The sequence below is a fragment of the Schistocerca nitens genome, chromosome 1 (assembly GCF_023898315.1).
Source record: "Schistocerca nitens isolate TAMUIC-IGC-003100 chromosome 1, iqSchNite1.1, whole genome shotgun sequence".
Classification (NCBI taxonomy): Eukaryota; Metazoa; Arthropoda; class Insecta; order Orthoptera; family Acrididae; genus Schistocerca; species Schistocerca nitens.
In genome coordinates this window covers 517,071,326-517,091,487 of record NC_064614.1, presented here as the reverse complement: position 1 = coordinate 517,091,487, position 20,162 = coordinate 517,071,326, and positions in this window count along the sequence as shown.

The following is a 20,162-nucleotide window of genomic DNA, read 5'->3' as shown; positions in this document are numbered from 1 at the left end:
GGTTCTGGGGGACTTACGACCTAGGATGTTGAGTCCCATAGTGCTCAGAGCCATTGCAGACTGCAGCGCCGTGTTCTGCCTGTTTACACATTTCTGTATTCGAATACGCATGCCTATACTAGTTTCTTTGGCACTTCAGTCTGTAATAACTGTATATATAAATGAGAACAATAATTTTTTTCCAGAATGAATTTTCACTTTTGCAGGGGACTGTGTGCTGATTCCACTTTAAAGTGGATAGTTAGTTTTAATCAAAATAACAAAATTTTGCTATGTATGTCAAAATTCTTGAACGCGTTTCACCTGCTATTGATATTTCCACCCATGTATTTTAAAATATTACCAAGGCTTTGAATTCATCCTACGCGATTAATTTCGAATACTTGAACATTCTATTGTCCTCTTCAGGTCTGTGTTGAAGCGTGAGATGCAATCGCAACACAAAAGCGCGTGCGCTGTTTTGACTGCAACACTGATCTCAAGATGACTATAGCTGCAGCCGACACCAGCTATTGTAAAGATAAACTAGTAATTGTCGGCAAATAAAAGAATAAAAAAGGATGATACTGGATGTCTTTGTAATGACTGTAGTTAAAATATGTGATTTTAATTTCTAAAATTAACGTTTATTGTTATACTGTTATAATCATTAGTTGTTACTTAGGGCATATAGAGCCCTTCGTCTGGCTTTTGTAAGGTGCCTCTTACGTAGGGAAGATGGTTCAAATGGCTCTGGGCACTGTGGGACTTGACGTCTGTGGTCATCGGTCCCCTGGAGCTTGGAACTGCTTGGGCCTGGCTAGCCTGGGGGCGTCACGCGCATCCATGCCCGAGGCGGGGTTCGGGCCTGTGACCGTGGCGGTTGCGCGGCTCCGGACTGAGCGCCTACAACCGCGAGACCACCGCGGCCGGCTTACGTAGGGAAGACATTTTTACCAGTTTTAATAAATTGTCTCTTATTGATGTATTCACGATAGTTAGGAAGTGCTGTAGTCCGTAGCCGGCCATGAGTCGGAGAGCATTTCCCAAGCTGGCTGGCTAGGTGAAGAAGCGATCACATGTCGCGCGTAGTGGGGTGGGGCTCGGCGCTGGACCGTAGCAACAAGCGTCAGCCTGGGAAATATACATGACGGGAAGTACCGCCATCTTCGCGCCACATTCACTGATTTTGTTTATTTACATTTAATAGTCATTTATGACAACATGAATACTTGGAGGAGCCTCTGGATGTTTAAAACAATTTATCATAATTTTGCCTCGTTAAAATTCACACCCGTTCATTAATAAATGCATATCTTAGTAAGTACGAAGTTGATCAGAAATCCACGAACTGTGACGAAACTAGTAAGAGATACGGACTGCGCGCCAAAGTCGGCAGTCGGCGTTAAGAGCTCTTCCTGTCTTGTTCGATGGTAGGCATGCTCTCGGTTACGAGTAGTTTGACATGAGTGTTTCATTATTGATCTAATAGGAATAAAAGTGATATTACGGCATTCTGAATGTTAATTTCGGGTAAATAGATACCCTAAAGTTGACCGACAGCAATTTCAGACAATTAGCTTCCACCGACAGAGACATCCAATGCGCCAATGAAGAATCTGCACGGGACGACATTTACGAGAGCTGCACTGCGCACAGGTAGGAGGAAATCCGACGACACGACCCACCAAGGCTGATCAAGGAAGGTCCGACTTACACTCGCAAATTCCGGGTGGAAATGCTGACCAGTTATACTGTACGTCACATATACCACCCTCTACGGACTCGCGGATGAGTAATAACAGTATCAGTTTTAGAAGCGAGGGGATCTAGCACTTTTCATACTTTAGGCTTCGAAAAATTGCAAAATTATCTATTAAATCACGCGACTGCCAACTAAAAGACAACTAGTTTACTAATATCATTACTTATTGTAGCTATTAGAATTTTAACCCCCAAAGAAGACAGGTGTTGTCAGAGACCTCACATACGTAGCTAATATTTCAAATAGCAGGATAGTTAATGTAACTGGAAATCACCAGCTTATTTTTGTGATTTTGGCTTGGAGGATGCTGTACCCATTCACCCAGGTTTTTGAATCTTCTCTGTTGCATCCAAATGTCGCACGATGGTGAAATGATCACAATTCATCCCATCTGCTGGTTCTCGAAAACACTGACGTGGACCATGATGGATTAATGCGCTTAAACGATCAACAAACCCGAAGGCCTTCCTGAACGTGGGGAGTCACTAATGTCAAAGCTATCCTCCTTAAAACGAGAACACTCTATTCTTGTCGTACGCTGTCAAATGGTATTAACCCCATATACGTCGCAGATGTTTCTGGTCGCCTGCGCAGCTGTCACTCTCTGTAGAATTCAAACAGAAGAATTTGTTGGAAATGTTAAGATTTCTCCACTTGCCACTTAATTTTCTAGCGTCCACAACTCCACTCACTATCACCAAATGACAATATGTAAACTCAAATACCGAAAGCGAACTACAAATAAAAAATGACAATCGAACAATAAACGCCGGCCGTGCTGGCCAAGCGGTTCTAGGCGCTACGGTCTGGAGACGCGCGACCGCTGCGGTCGCAGGTTCGAGTCCTGCATCGGGCATGGATGTGTGTGGTGTCCTTGGGTTGGTTGGGTTTGGGTGGTTCTGAGTTCTGGGGGACCGATGGCCTCAGACGTTGAGTCCCATGGTGGTCAGAGCAATTTGAACCATTTTTTTGAAAAATGAACCCATAGCAACCGGAATACCAACACGCAAAAGGAAAACGCTACGAACTTATGCACCAAATTAATATTTATCGGTAGCCCCTGGCGGGTCAAATATGACGTTCTTCAAATATTAAAGGGGTATGGGGCATAATATGTGCAAAATTCGTTTGAGATGTGATGATGAAGAAGGATGATGAAGATATGAATTGAAAGGACACACAGAGGCATACCGACAATGTTTCTTTCCACGAACAATACGAGATTTGAATAGAAGGGAGAATCGATAGAGGTACTTAAAGTACCATCCGCCACACACCCTCAGGTGGCTTGCGGAGTATGGATGTAGATGTAGAATAAATTTCCGTTACTCCACGTCTATGGTCACAAATTTTTGTCATCAGGCTACCGGTTTAGATCTATAATACCCATCTTCAGATTTGTTTTATAAAAATATTTGGAGCCATAGTGGCATCGTCAAATGCTAAATACGAAATCCGATCTGAAGATGGGCATTATAACCGAAACGGTAGTCTGATGACTAAGATTTGTGACCACAGCCGTGAAGTAAAGGAAATTTATGAATCTTTTTTTGTTTTTTGGTCCACAGTCACACTGAGTCTCTTGAACGAAATTATTTTCCTTCATCAGGCTACTTTTCATTTGAAACACATTGTCAGTTTCCTAAATGCATATTTCTGGCAGTATAAATCAAGCCACAAAAAAAGTAGGATTTTCCATTTGTAATCCTGTCATGATCTACATAGCATTGTGGAATAAACAGACATGTAACAGCGTCACACATTTCCAACCAATGGCTTAACAGCATACATTCACACATATCAGATTCTATATTGGTTGTACCTTATTGTTCTGGATACAGAATATTGTATTAGTGAATATACGGCTTAAGCTGTTGGACAGGAATACGAGGCACTGTTAGATGTTGATATATTTTCCATATTGATATAAGGAAATTCAGAAAAAAAAGTCACTTATAACATTTTTTGTTGTGTTGCTTGATAGGGTGCAGGGACCAAAATTTGATAATTCACAGTGAAATAAATTATTTGTCTCATAACAAAACAGCCTGAAAGAAGAAAATGATTATTTTAGATTTTTAAAACATATTGTCTCCAGAAAGTGAGTGTATGTTCAGCATGCATGTTCACACCACGTCACAGATATATTATTACAGAAACAGCTCCCTTTCGTTCTTTTATACAAACATAATCATGGAACAATTCCTCATCGTTGTTTAAGATACCTTACTCAAAAGTGACATTATATACGTTTCGTAGAGCAACAAATGTGTGAGGATGTTTTGTTACCTGCAACGGAATAAATTTTTCTAACAAAGAATTTGGTATTTCTGGATCCAAAGTTTATGGCAGTATTTTGTCAGTCTCTGTAAGGCACTCTTCTACATAATTCATTATATAAAAATGAGCTCCACACTTTATATGGTGCTCTTATACACGTGCAATTAAACATATATAAATTAATATGTCATTAAAGTTTCTGTAAAACTTATTCCCGCACTTGCCGCTAGTGTCAACCACATCATCCACAATCTCCTTAACGAAGACCATATCGAACGTACATGAGACACTAAGTTAAACAATCATAAGCAGTGTTCCCACCTTCCATCCAGGAACGGAAGCCAATGAAATTTTAACACGTGACAAAACAAAAAGTACTCTCACCAGCGTACTTACAGTGATATACATAGTATAGTTGTAAAGATAGAAAAGACAACGTTGTACGAAGTTTATTCCATGCGTGTATTGTTTTCCAAGTATATTTCCCTTTCCTAACCACAGCGCTAAAATAATTATTCAATGCATATTTATTTAAAATTAAACTTTATTTCTGTTATCGCAATCAACGATTTGTCATACAACTTACCACTTGTTCTGCAGATTTGTATTAGCGATAGGGAGGGAACCAGTGACCCCTGTGACAATCTTCCGCATCTATTCTTCCATCTCTTACCCACGTAATCATCTTTTACGTAATCATTTATAACCTTTCTTTAGAAAGTTACATGTGCGAGCTTCTGTCATTTGACTGAGTTCCACTAAGGTCGAGTTTGTGTAGAAGGGACAGTGGAACAGCTCTCATTACATCTTGACAGGCGTCTGCTCGTCTTTACACATTAAAAACAGTCGGTCCTCCAAAAACCTGGAATAAGAAACGAATGCTCCAGATGTGCATGATATTGAAATACGATGCGAAATCAAATGGTTCAAATGGCTCTGAGCACTATGGGACTTAACATCTGAGGTCATCAGTCCCCTAGAACTTAGAACTACTTAAACCTAACTAACCTAAGGACATCACACACATCCATGCCCGAGGCAGGATTCGAACCTGCGACCGTAGCGATCGCGCGGTTGCAGACTGAAGTGCCTAGAACCGCTCGGCCACACCGGCCGGCGAAATCAAATTACTCATCTTTATGAGTTCATGGATCAATAAAAGAGGAGTTATTTCCGTTCGAATCACTACGTTCACAAATCAAGAAAGAACGTATTCCAAGTACGACAGATGAGATATGTCGCAAATTGATTATAAGTTGTTCTTTAAAGTGGAAGTGACGTTGGCTAAAAGGTCGCTACAAGAAACTACATTCGGTTAGGAACACACTGTTCACAATATGCGCTAATGATTCAGTTGCTTCAGATGTTGATCAGGATATTGTTCTACGGAGGATACGACCACCCATCAATAAAAATCCAGTGGTGCCTATTCCGCTAGAATTAGTGGTTTCCAGCTTGTTGACAACGAGATCCTGTAATCAAAAGTATTAACAATTATTTTTTTAGTTTAAAAATACATTGGGTCAAGGTTACTACTGCGATAACTCCTTCTTTAAAGAGAAAAGGGTATAGACAGCGAACAGATATCGTATAATTATGTGCATATCAATTTTCGATGCTGAACATACTTTTCTTTTCTTGTGACCCTTGTTCTCTTTAACTGCGAACGTAACAGAGTTATCAAGAGAATGAGAAAACTAACAAATTTAACTCTATGCTTTCTTAAAACAAAACGTAGACACCGCAGCACCATATCTCGAGATTAGAAGATACGTTCTCTATTTGAGGCAGCACTCAAATCACTGCTGCCTTTGATTATTCTGTCCAATTTCTTAATGGTCTTCTGAAGACGCTTTCCTTCTGATCTTCTGTCGTGATCCCAACAGAATGAATACACTGTTTCATTTTTGCAACTTTTTGCAGGGTGATACGTACTTCCATCATCTGTTTCGGTTTTTCAAGCTGGCCGAGAATTGCAAATCTATTGTTTTTCCACTTTTCCTCTGAAGTTTTCATTATACGAAACGCAAAGCAAAGTATTCAGTAACGCTCGTATTCATAGCTCATTTGTTAGAACGTTAAAGAACATGCAAACTTACGCATAGAAGATTCGCAGTGACTGATGAGCTCTACGCGTATGCAAGATAAGTTGATCTTGGACTCTCTATATCACTTTAGGTGACACAAACAGTAATCCAGGGAGTTTCGAATTTGTTTCTTCTTATTCCAGTCGATGGGCACGAAAATTTTGTCCTCAGACTATCATTGTTGACTATCTTTTTTTTTTTGTCATCAGTCTACTGACTGGTTTGATGCGGCCCGCCACGAATTCCTTTCCTGTGCTAACAAAAAAATGGTTCAAATGGCTCTGAGCACTATGGGACTTAACATCTGTGGTCATCAGTCCCCTAGAACTTAGAACTACTTAAACCTAACTAACCTAAGGACATCACTCGCATCCATGCCCGAGTCAGGATTCGAACCTGCGACCGTAGCAGTCGCGCGGTTCCGGACTGCGCGCCTAGAACCGCTAGACCACCGCGGCCGGCTCCTGTGCTAACCTCTTCATCTCAGAGTAGCACTTGCAACCTACGTCCTCAATTATTTGCTTGACGTATTCCAATCTCTGTCTTCCTCTACAGTTTTTGCCCCCTACAGCTCCCTCTAGTACCATGGGAGTCATTCCCTCATGTCTTAGCAGATGTCCTATCATCCTGTCCCTTCTACTTATCAGTGTTGTCCACATATTCCTTTCCTCTCCGATTCTGCGTAGAACCTCCTCATTCCTTACCTTATCAGTCCACCTAATTTTCAACATTCGTCTATAGCACCACATCTCAAATGCTTCGATTCTCTTCTGTTCCGGTTTTCCAACAGTCCATGTTTCACTACCATACAATGCTGTACTCCAGACGTACATCCTCAGAAATTTCTTCCTCAAATTAAGGCCGGTATTTGATATTAGTAGACTTCTCTTGGCCAGAAATGCCTTTTTTGCCATAGCGAGTCTGCTTTTGATGTCCTCCTTGCTCCGTCCGTCATTGGTTATTCTACTGCCTAGGTAGCAGAATTCCTTAACTTCATTGACTTCGTGACCATCAATCCTGATGTTAAGTTTCTCGCTGTTCTCATTTCTACTACTTCTCATTACCTTCGTCTTTCTCCGATTTACTCTCAAACCATACTGTGTACTCATTAGACTGTTCATTCCGTTTTCGATGTCTTCACATTTTTCCTGCAGCCATTTCGTCTTAGCTTCCCTGCACTTCCTATTTATTTCATTCCTCAGCGACTTGTATTTCTGTATTCCTGATTTTCCCGGAACATGTTTGTACTTCCTCCTTTCATCAATCAACTGAACTATTTCTTCTGTTACCCATGGTTTCTTCGCAGCTACCTTCTTTGTACCTATGTTTTCCTTCCCAACTTCTGTGATGGCCCTTTTTAGAGATGTCCATTCCTCTTCAACTGTACTGCCTACTACGCTATTCCTTATTGCTGTATCTATAGCGTTAGAGAACTACAAACGTATCTCGTCATTCCTTAGTACTTCCGTATCCCACTTTTTTGCGTATTGATTCTTCCTGACTAATGTCTTGAACTTCAGCCTACTCTTCATCACTACTATATTGTGATCTGAGTCTATATCTGCTACTGGGTACGCCTTACAATCCAGTATCTGATTTCGGAATCTTTGTCTGACCATGACGTAATCTAATTGAAATCTTCCCGTATCTCCAGTCCTTTTCCAAGTATACCTCCTCCTCTTGTGATTCTTGAACAGGGTTTTCGCTATTACTAGCTGAAACTTGTTACAGAACTCAATTGGTCTTTCTCCTCTTTCATTCCTCGTCCCAAGCCCATATTCTCCTGTAACCTTTTCTTCCACTCCTTCTCCTACAACTGCATTCCAGTCGCCCATGACTATTAGATTTTCGTCCCCCTTTACATACTGCATTACCCTTTCAATATCCTCATACACTTTCTCAATCTGTTCATCTTCATCTTGCGACGTCGGCATGTATACCTGTGGTATCGTTGTCGGTGTTGGTCTGCTGTCGATTCTGATTAGAACAACCCGGTCACTGAACTGTTCACAGTAACACACCCTCTGCCCTACCTTCCTATTCATAACGAATCCTACATCTGTTATACCATTTTCTGCTGCTGTTGATATTACCCGATACTCATCTGACCAGAAATCCTTGTCTTCCTTCCACTTCACTTCACTGACCCCTGCTATATCTAGATTGAGCCTTTGCATTTCCTTTTTCAGATTTTCTAGTTTCCCTACCACGTTCAAGCTTCTGACATTCCACGCCCGGACTCGTAGAACGTTATCCTTTCGTTGATTATTCAATCTTTTTCTCATGGTAACCTCCCCCTTGGCAGTCCCCTCCCGGAGATCCGAATGGGGGACTATTCCGGAATCTTTTGCCAATGGAGAGATCATCACGACACTTCTTTAATTACAGGCCACATGTCCTGTGGATACACGTTACGTGTCTTTAATGCAGTGGTTTCCATTGCCTTCTGCATCCTCATGTCGTTGATCATTGCTGATTCTTCCACCTTTAGGGGCAATTTCCCACCCCTAGGACAAGAGAGTGCCCTGAACCTCTATCCGCTCCTCCGCCCTCTTTGACAAGGCCGTTGGCAGAATGAGGCTGACTTCTTATGCCGGAAGTCTTCGGCCGCCAATGCTGATTATTTATCAAAATTTAGGCAGTGGCGGGGATCGAACCCGGGACCGAAGACGTTTTGATTATGAATCAAAGACGCTACCCCTAAACCACATATATTCAAACCACGTCCTAAAAGATAAAGCCAAAATTACGTCATCAAGTGATACAAACAGATCCAGCTGGGTATCATCGAACATGATTTATTTATATTCGACGATGCCCTGTTTGTGTCTCTTCACGCCTTCACTCTGGATTTATTATAACTGGTTATTTTTTAACCTGGTCTGCACCAGTGAATACCGCCTAGCTTTATTCAAGCACTACGTAACTGGAAATAATGTGAACAGTTCAATGACAGAGTTGTCCTCATCGAAATCTATAGTAACCAACGTTAACAATAATAGTTCAGGTATGCAAGTCGACGTCACAAGCAGAAGTCGAAAAGGCAGAGGAGTTATGTGGATAAAAGCAGGTAACTTAGTATGTAGAGGGGGATGATAATCTAACAATCATAGAAGGTTTGGCGCTGTGTTAGAGCAAGGAATTCGAGACAGAGTTTTGAGAGAATGTAGGGTTGGTGGTTGGAACGAGAGAGGAGAAAGGCTAAATGAGTTCTGCAATTGATTGCATATGTTAACAGTGAATTCACTATTCAGAAATCACACGATGAGGATGTATACTTGGAAAACAATCGGAGTGACGGGAATTGGAAGAATCCAACTGGATTATACTGTATCAAGAACGCACACAGATTCTAACATCAGCTATTGGATTGTAAGGCGTACCCAGGAGCAGATATAGATCCTGATCAGAATTTAGTAATGACGAAGAGTAGGCTCAAGTTTAAGAGACTGGTCCAGAAAAATCAATGTGAAAGAAATAGGTGCTAAAGTGATGAGAAAGGATGAGGCGTGTTTGGAGTTCTCTGAGGCTATAGATACTGCGATAATGAGTATCACAGTAGGATGTTTAGTGCAGTAGCACCTGGAATCTCTAAAAAGGGTAGTCATAGATATTGGACAGACATAGCTACATGGAAGGTAACTGCGCAGAGAGTTGGCTAGAAGAAGAAATAAAAATGTATCAACAAAAGACGAAAATACAAAAATGCCCTAAAAGGACGAGAATAGAGCAATGTACTTCACTCAAGAATCAACTAGACATGAAGTACAGGAAAGCTGAGACTAAATGGCCGCAGAAAAAACGCGTAGAAATTAAAAACACATGTTCGTCGGAAGGGTAGATTCAGCATATATAAAAGCCGAAACAACCCTCGGTTAAACTAAAAAATGTAAAAAATAAAATCTCACACTTAATGTTTACACTTTTTCTTTTAATTTCACCAAGGGTTGTTTCGGATTTTATATATGCTAAATCTATCCTTCCGACGAACATATGTTTTTCATTTTTACGCTTTTTTCTGCAGCCATTTACTCTTAGGTTTCCTGCACTACCTGTTTATTTGAATCTTAAGATACTTATATTGCTGTCAAAAGCAAAGGAAGATAATGTGGTTTAATTCTTACAGAGAAGAAAAAAAGCAACCAGCCACTATTAATACTGCTATTTAGGTAAATAGCGCCGTTACCGGTTTCGAACTGGAAAGTTCATCATCAGACGGCTGTTCACATCATTTTCAAGATACACTTCACATTATCGTCCGTTTTCGATTTTTATTATTCCACTGTGGAGAAGTATTTTTGGTGTGTTGTTGCCGTTGAAAATTCCGCGCGATTTTGTTGCGAAGTTGCAGATTGTATTTTTCGCCAAAAATACTTCGCCACGGTGGAATAATAAAAATCGAAAACGGACGATAATGTAAAGTGCATCTTGAAAATCATGTGAACAGCCGTCTGATGGTGGACTTTCCAGTTCGAAAGCGGTAACGGCGCTATTTACCTAAATAAATAGCAGTATTAATAGTGGCTGGTTGTTGTTTTCTTCTCTGTAAGAATTAACCTACATTAATTGTACACAGCCACGGTCTCACCATGTCAGTTTTAGACAAAATAGCAAAAGGACGCATAGTTAGAAGGAATACATTCGAGGCCTCTACGGCGGGGACGGACTGTTTAGTCACTTGATAGAGGATGAAAGGGAAGTCTAAATGGAAGCCATATGGCACTCAGTATTAAAGTCAAAGTACGACAAAGCACTGAAATACCTGAGATCAGATGAACTAGAAAGGACAGATAAGATCCCTTCGGTATATCTAATACCTTTACGAGAAATGGCATCCAAACAACTATTCAAGTCGGCTTGCAGAATCTATGAGACTTGAGATACTCCATCAGACATTCGGTAAAATTTCATGTACATGGTTCCGATTATAGTAGGGCAGATAAAGCGAAAATTATCAAGCAATCATTTAACGACTCCTGCAGATGACCTTCATCGGATATGTCAGCCTATAAAAAACGTTCGATAACGTAAATGGGGAAGTGCAAGGTGTTCAAAATTATTAGAAAAATAGCTATAAAGTGTAGGGAGAGACGGATAACAAATAGTGTGTATAAAGATTAGGAAGAAACGATAAAAATGGAAAACAAAGAACGAAGTGCTCGGATTAAAAAAGAGTGTCAGGAAAAAGCAAGACAGAAATGAAAGATGTAGGATTAAAATTCAGGTGGAAAAATATCAACGGTAAGATACGCAGCGTGTGAGGAAAAAGCAAGACAGAAATGAAAGATGTAGGATTAAAATTCAGGTGGAAAAATATCAACGGTAAGATTCGCTGATGATATTTTTATCGTCAGTGAAAGTGAGGAAAATGAATGAAATGAACAGTCTGCTGAGCATGGAATATGGGTTGAGAGTGAACCGAAGAAATACGAAAGTAATCAAGAGTAACAGAAATGAGAATTCTGATTCTTTTAACAAGAACACTGTAGAAGTATAAGTAGAAGAAGCGAAGGAATTCTGATATCTTGGAAGTAAATCAAAGTATGACGAACGAAGAAAAGAAGACATAAAAAGCAGACTAGCACCGGCGCTGACGGCATTCTTACCTAGAAGAATACTAGTATCAAACTCTGATGACAAAAGAGGAGGTTCTCCTCAGAATCGGCGAGGAATGAAATATGTGGAAAACATTAAAAAGAAGAAGAAAAGGATGATCGTACATGTGCTAAGACATTATGCAATAGTTTTCAAGGTACTAGAGGGAGTAAAGAGTAAAATTTATAAAGGAAGGCAGAGATTGGAATACATTCAACAAGTAATTGGGGATGTTCGGTGCAAGAGGCACTCTGAGATGAAGAGGTTGGTATAGGACAGGAAGTCGTAGCGAGTGGAGTGAAACAAGTCACAGGACTGATGATGAAAAAGAAAATATACAAAAGTACAATAATTTTGATTTACCCACAGTACAAAGTGATCTCGTATACCAGGTATTTGCCTCAAAACCAATATGCGATCAATTAATTTTAGACTCTTATATTTTCTCAGTTTTGTTACATGTTTCTACATTTACATCTAAATATGTACTCCACAAGCCAGTGTACAGCGCATGTTGGAGGCTACATATTACCAATATTACCGATTTTCTTAGCTATTCTGTTCTTGTATTGAGCAAAGTAAAAACGACTGCCTATACGAATATGCCACTGTGCATGACTTGATGTATCTTACCGTATTGTCATGATGCCTACACGAGCTTGCACAGTCTTCTTCGAATGCTCCTTCCCGAGAACTACGTCACCCTCCTCCCAAGAATTGTCATTTAAGTTCTACATCTGCATCTACATGTACACGAGTATCCTGCAAACCACAGTATGGCGCGCGGTGCTGGGTATCTCGGAGAACTGCTAGTCATTTCCTTTCTTGTTAAACTCGCAAACAGAGTGAGGAAAGAGCGATTATCTGTATACCTCTGTACGAGCCCTAATTTCTCCTATCTTCGTGGTCCTTACAAGAAATGTGCCTTGGCGGCAGCCGGCCGGAATGACCGAGCGGTTCTAGGCGCTACAGTCTGGAACCGCGCGACCGCTACGGTCGCAGGTTCGAATCCTGCCTCGGGCATGGATGTGTGTGATGTCCTTAGGTTAGTTAGGTTTAAGTAGTTCTAAGGGACTGATGACCTCAAAAGTTAAGTCCCATAGTCCTCAGAGCCATTTGAACCATTTGAACCTTGGCGGCAGTAGCTTCGATCTGCAGTCAATTTAAAATGCCGATTTTCTAAATTTCCTCGGCAGTGTCTCGCGAAAAGAGCGCCGCCTCTCCTCCTGTGATTCGCATTGGAGTTTACAAAACATCTCCATAATACTCGCGTGATGATCGAACCTACCCCGGCGACAAATCTAGCAGTCCGCCACTGTATTGCTTCGATGTCTTCCTTTAATATGACTCGGTGGGGATTCCAAACTCTTGAGCATTATTCAAGAATGGGTCGCACTAGTGTACTACATGCTGTCTCCTTTATTGATGAATCATACCTTCCTAAAAACTCTCCCAATGAAAGCATATCGACCGCTTGCCTCCGCCCTGATGTCCTTATGTTCTCGTTTATTTCACATCGCTTCTCAACGCTACGCCCAGATATTTAATCTACGTGACTGTGCCTTTCTACATCGAGAGCAAGCTTACATTCATCACGTCAACTAGAAACTTCGCCTAAGTCATCTTGTATCCTCCTGCAGGCACTCAACCACGACACGTTCAAAAAATGGTTCAAATGGCTCTGAGCACTATGGGACTCAACTGCTGTGGTCATCAGTCCCCTAGAACTTAGAACTACTTAAACCTAACTAACCTAAGGACAGCACACACATCCATGCCCGAGGCAGGATTCGAACCTGCGACCGTAGCAGTCGCTCGGTTCCGGACTGCGCGCCTAGAACCGCGAGAACGACACGTTCCCCCACAAACACCATCAGCAAATATCCGCATGTTGCTCCCACAATGTCCGCCAGATCATTTATGCAAACAGGGAATAAGAGCGGTCCTATGTGCGACGGTAGCCAACGGTTACAGCTGAGCAGTTGCTCTGCCGAACAGCATCCATGCGAGAAAACCAGTGGCGTCTTTAGATGCGGTTACTCGTACTTTAGGTACTTCGGCTATGAGAGCTCTGTTGAAAAAGAATAGCACGATTTGTTCAAGGGCTGAGCCGCGCATGTCTGTTTGCATGGCCCACAGCTAAATCGCTGCAAATAATCTGTACCGTGATCCTGCAGTCAAAAAATCTACGCAGTGGCTACAGTTTCAGGTTAATAAAATTCACAGAAATAGAAAACAAAAGTTAAATGAATCATTTAACAACAAGGGTTCTATTGTAACTTCTGTAACTGATGTAGACGACAGAGAATCACAGGGTGACAATTATTGAACTATATGAAAAAATTAATTAATTACAAACTACGGCGTGCACACACTTTATTCTACATGTAAAGGTCACTACAGATATTCGGATTTATTTTGTGAGATGTTCAATATGCCTGCCATCATTGGCAATGATGTGGTGTAGACGAACAGCGAAATTCTGCATGACCCGCTGAAGTGTCGGAACATCGATGCTGTCGATGACCTTCTGAATGGCTGTTTTCAGCTCAGTCATGGTTTTGGGGTTATTGCTGTACACCTTGACTTTAATATAGCCCCACAAAAAGTAGTCGCACGTGTTTGGATCCGGAGAATATGGCGGCCAATTGAGAACCATGCTAGGGGCCTCTGGGTGCTACCCAAGAACCATAAAGCGGTCCCCAAAGTGCTTCCCCAGGACATCAAACACTCTCTTGCTTCGATGGGGTCAACTTCGCCTTGCATGAAACACATCTTGTCGATATCAGGCTCAATTTGGATAATGGGGTTGAAATCATCTTCCAAAACGGTTACGTATCGTTCGGTAGTCACCGTACCATCAAGGAGTACCGCACCGATTATTCCGTGATTGGACATTGCACATCACGCAGTGAACCATTGAGGGTGAAGAGACTTCTCGATCGCAAAATGTGGATTCTCAGTCCCCTAAATGCGCCAGTTTCGGTTACTCAAGTACCGATCCAAATGAAAGTGGCCTTCGTCGCTAAACTAAACCGTACTAATTCCCATCATGTCCCGCAGCCAACCGTGCAGTTTGAATGTCCTAATGCAAACGGTTCAGAAGTTATGACGATTTTATTTCATATAGTTCAATAACTGTCACCCTATATCTCTCTTTCAAATTCTGAAGGTGGTAGGGGTAAAGTACAGGGAGCGAAAGGCTATTTAAAATTTGTACAGAAACCAGATGGCAGTTATAAGAGTCCAGGGGCACGAAAGGGAAGCAGTGGTTGGGAAGGGAGTGTGACAGGATTGTAGCCTCTCCCCGATGTTATTCAGTCTTTATATTGAGCAAGCAATAAAGGAAACAAAAGAAAAATTCAGAGTAGGTATTAAAATCCATGGAGAAGAAATAAAAACTTTAAGTTTCCCCGATGACATTGTAATTCTGTCAGAGACAGCAAAGGACTTGGAAAAGCAGTTGAACGGAATGGACAGCGTCTTGAAAGGAGGGTATAAGATGAACATCAACAAAAGCAAAACGAGGATAATTGAATGTTGTCGAATTAAGTCGGGTGATGCTGAGGGAATTAGATTAGGAAATGAGACACTTAAAGTAGTAAAGGAGTTTTGCTATTTGGGGAGCAAAATAACTGATGATGGTCGAAGTAGAGAGGATATAAAATGTAGACTGGCAATGGCAAGGAAAGCGTTTCTGAAGAAGAGACATTTGTTAACATCGAGTATAGATTTAAGTGTCAAGAAGTCGTTTCTGAAAGAATTTGTATGGAGCGTAGCCATGTATGGAAGTGAAACATGGACGATAAATAGTTTGGACAAGAAGAGAATAGAAGCTTTCGAAATGTGGTACTACAGAAGAATGCTGAAGTTTAGATGGGTAGATCACATAACTAATGAGGAGGTATTAAATAGAATTGGGGAGAAGAGGAGTTTGTGGCACAACTTGACAAGAAGACGGGACCAGTTGGTAGGGCATGTTCTGAGGCATCAGGGTATCACAAATTTTGCATTGGAGGGCAGCGTGGAGGGTAAAAATCGTAGAGGGAGACCAAGAGATCAATACACTAAGCAGATTCAGAAGGACGTAGTTTTCAGTAAGTACTGGGAGATGAAGAAGCTTGCACAGGATAGAATAGCATGGAGAGCTGCATCAAACCAGTCTCAGGACTGAAGACCACAACAACAACAACAACAACAACAACAACAATATATGTTGAATGATGTTTATTTGAGAAAGGACGTTTCAAATAAACAGGAAGTGGTCCTACGACGTTCAGTTAAGACACAGACAAAAAATACCTTATAAAATGCAGTAAGGTTACGTTGAGTGTGTTGGAAGAATTTTAGCAAATTCACCAAAGTAAATTATAATCAATGACACACAAAAATTAAGTCCACTCCTTTATCATAATACATAAAATATTCACCAGCTCAAAAAAGTTCAGAGTTCAAATGGTGATTACTTATATTCTTTGCTCAGTTCTGTAACACAAGCAGAAAAAAATTGAGTCCTACTCTACAGCAGATTCAGTACCCTCGAAATACAACGTCCCTACAGAAGTTAAAGTATAGCAGCCGCCGTCCACCACCCAGAATCAATCACATACTCAATCGACTACCACTCATTACCACAGGCCTCCTTCAAGCACAAATGTAGAAGTGTCCGAAGTCACTTCCTTGAGCTCTTCATTGGAGAAGTCTCACTCTCCACTTGGCAGAAGGCCATCCCCACCAAAAATACATTGTTCTTACGTTCTAAAAATGTCATTTGAGTAAACCTAACCAACTCTCAGGATAAATTAATATGTTACGACAATATTTAAATGAAGAAATTTTTGAATATTAGATCACATTCAAACTATTCACAATAATTACAAATCTAGATTTGTTTATAAATAAATAAGCTAGTATTCTTGTGCAAGCGGGCTCACATTAAATGACAATGAATTGTCGTTTAATATTGTTGAACCAGTTATGTATATCTTCTTGACAGTAGTGTCTTTTAAGTCTCTTTCCAACTGTGGTGTCAGCTAACACATGTGATTAACCACTTTTGAATTAGGATAGTTTTTTAATAGCGCTTGCCATCAATATTTTATTAAAGTCACTAGCAGGATAGTAAACGGTTCATTAAATACATACACAAGTGTGACAAAATATGAGGTAGCCATGCTGCATACATTACTGCGGGGAAAACGATGCTCTGACAAACTTTTGCATAATGAAATAGATATAAAACGCAGCATAAATCAATAGAGATACGTAGCTTTCAGCGACGATAGCTATAACATAGTTGTATTTGAGATGTCGTACATTGTGTTAAATCAAAGGTTCATTGTGTAAATGTTTATTCACTGTGAAATATTAACTTCTGTCGTTTTAAAGATACTGAAATATTGTTGTGGCACTGGATACGCCTCATTTATCTGAGATCGACGATCTAATCAGATTTTATTTAATACTTGACTGTGACTTCTTACAGATTCTTGAAGAGCTGCTGGAAGCTGTATTTCAGTTTCTCTGACACTCCGTCATTTCTTGAATCATTGCCTTCTGCACAAATTCCACGTGTGCATCATCCGTCCAAAATCCCAGCTTTGGGATTTACCCATTTCCGGTGATGCGTTTCTTGTTTCTGTGCCTGGGGCGGCCACATGACGTCCTCGTCCAGCCGACTCGCACACAAACAAGCAACCAAATTCAGCTCTCCTCAGTACGAGCCTTAGATGGACAAATAGCACGTCCACATACTCTTAACGTTACATACCACACTTCCCTTGGGCACATCTGACGATACCCTTGTCTCAGACGAACACTGGCCATCGACCACATACTAGGTTCTATTACTTAAGAGGCCATCGAGTCATTCACATATCTGGGAACCTATTCCGTATGCTTGTATCTTTGTTAACAGGCTGCCACCACAGAGAACTTCGGTTACACTTTTCTACAGGTTCAAACGACTTGTTACGGGCCTTCCAGTGCGTCTCTGAATTAATTTGATGTTTGTCATCGCACCTATTTTATTAGGACTGAAAATACTTCATCAGCAGAACTGATCACATTAGGGTCTTGTACGTGATCTCTTTTACAGATACCGATTACGGGTACAAACATGAGTAACTGAACGGATTTTTTCATGATTTTATTTTTGGTAATTTATGTCGGTTATTATACAATAGTTATGAATAACTGAACTCACTACAGCTGCTGTGGTAGAGGGAGAGCCCTGCTGCCGCTACAACGAATGTGGCAGATCGGCGAGCCACGTGACTGGAACGTCAGACCTCCAACTGGCTGTCGGTGTGTCAGTCAAGCGCCGAACACTTTACCGGCGTATTTTATTGCGGCAGTACACCGTGTGCGTGACATTCTTAGAAATATTGCAGGCATTGGACATATCTTGTGCTGCTGTGTCGAGGGTATACAGTGAGTGTGTCTAACTCCCATGGAAGTGTTTAGACAAGGACCGTCGTCGACTACTAAGGGTTGGAACAGCGGATAGGAGGATCACAGTGCAGCGTTCGTCCGCCACTTCATTTCTGGATAATAGGAACCGAAGGCCAGCGATCTCATCCAAAACCATCTCATCGCTGTGAGGTACAATAGCCACCACTGCACATAAACACTCTGTTACCATATACCCTAGGCCACAGAGGTTAAAACATGGACCAGATGAATCGAAGGAAGCCACTTGTATCGTTGAGTGGTAGATTCCATGCCTGCTGCGGCGCATCGAAGTACACCACTTTGTTTGTGAGTGGTCACAGCTTTTAATAGACAGCTACGGATTTTAATTTCCTCTGTACTCTTTAGATTAATACCTTAAATTTCTTGCGTATTTGCATATTTATGTGTCATAGTTCCACGCTTTAGTAGCTGTCAGTATTTCCGCCGTCTCGACTATGAATATAGACTGTGGTTGTTGTGTTCAGATGCGAGCTGAGTTGTTGACCCTTCCGTGGAGTAGCAGGCAACGAAAGACTTTCAGGGGACCAATCGAAAGGTCTACCCAGTTCGTCTGATAAAGATACTGAGCCAGATGCAGTCGCTCGCCCTATTTCATGGGAAGCCTCTCAGCATGCGACATCTGATAGTTGGGAGCTCCAACGTTAGGAGTGTAATGGAGTCCTTTCGGGATATGGCTGCCAAGGAAGGGAAGAAATCCAGTGTGCACTCTGTGTATGAATCGAGAGCAGCCACATCAGATTTGGAATGGGTACTTCTGTATGCTGTGAAGAGCAAAGAGGGATCAGCCAACTGGAGGTGGTGGCTCATCTCAGTACCGATGACGTGTATCACTTTGGATCGGGCGGCTAGCTGAATTGGTAAATACTGTCAGTATTACTCGCAAGATGAAGGCATTCGCCATCTGTAGCATCGTCGACAGGATCGACTGCGGAACTTTGCTACAGAGCGAAGGGCTGAATCAGAAACTCAGCTGGTTCTGCGACCATGTAGGCAACAGGTTCCTTGACTTGCGCCATATGTTGGTAGGTTTTCAGGTTCCGCGTTACACGTCAGGGCTTTACTACACGCAGGAAGTGCAGTGGCTACGTGGGTAGCGGGAGCTACGTGGAGCGGTCTTGGCGGCATTTTTTGTGTAGAGGGTGTCAGGAAAATACAGAAAGAGCTGCAGTATAAAAGGATGCAATGCAAACACAGGACGGGGATACACCTAGCAACAACTGCTATTGTAGCTGTAATTTGTCGTAGCTGTGTTGAGAAAGGACCACAACTCCAAGTGCTAATAAAAAAACACTGATGCTTAAATCGTTACAGCTACCAGAAGTTGGCTAAACCCGGAGGTAACTTCAGCCGGAGGTAACTTCAGCCGGAGGTAACTTCAGCCGGAGGTAACTTCAGCCGGAGGTAACTTCAGCCGGAGGTAACTTCAGCCGGAGGTAACTTCAGCCGGAGGTAACTTCAGCCGGAGGTAACTTCAGCCGGAGGTAACTTCAGCCGGAGGTAACTTCAGCCGGAGGTAACTTCAGCCGGAGGTAACTTCAGCCAGAGGTAACTTCAGCCGGAGGTAACTTCAGCCAAAATTCTTACGAAGCACCTAACGGTTATTCATAAAGGATGAATGAAACACAGTCGGTAGCGTAGTGTTTATTGCTGTCAGAAATAGTTTCTCTTGTAGTGAAATTGAAGTAGACAGTTCCTGTAAGTTAGTATGTATAAAGGTTATGCTTGACAACTGGAAAAAATTAATAATTTGTTCCTTTTACCGATCCCCTGACTCAGATGACTCAGTCACTGAAGAGTTCAAAGAGAACTTGAGTCTTATTTCAAATAGATAACCCACTCACAATTACAGTTGGGGGAGACTTCAATCTACCCTCGATATGTTGGCGAAAACACATGTTGAAAGTCAGAGGCAGACATAAAACGTCGTCCGAATTCGTACTGTATGCTTTCTCCGAAAATTATTCTGACCAATTAGGTCAGGA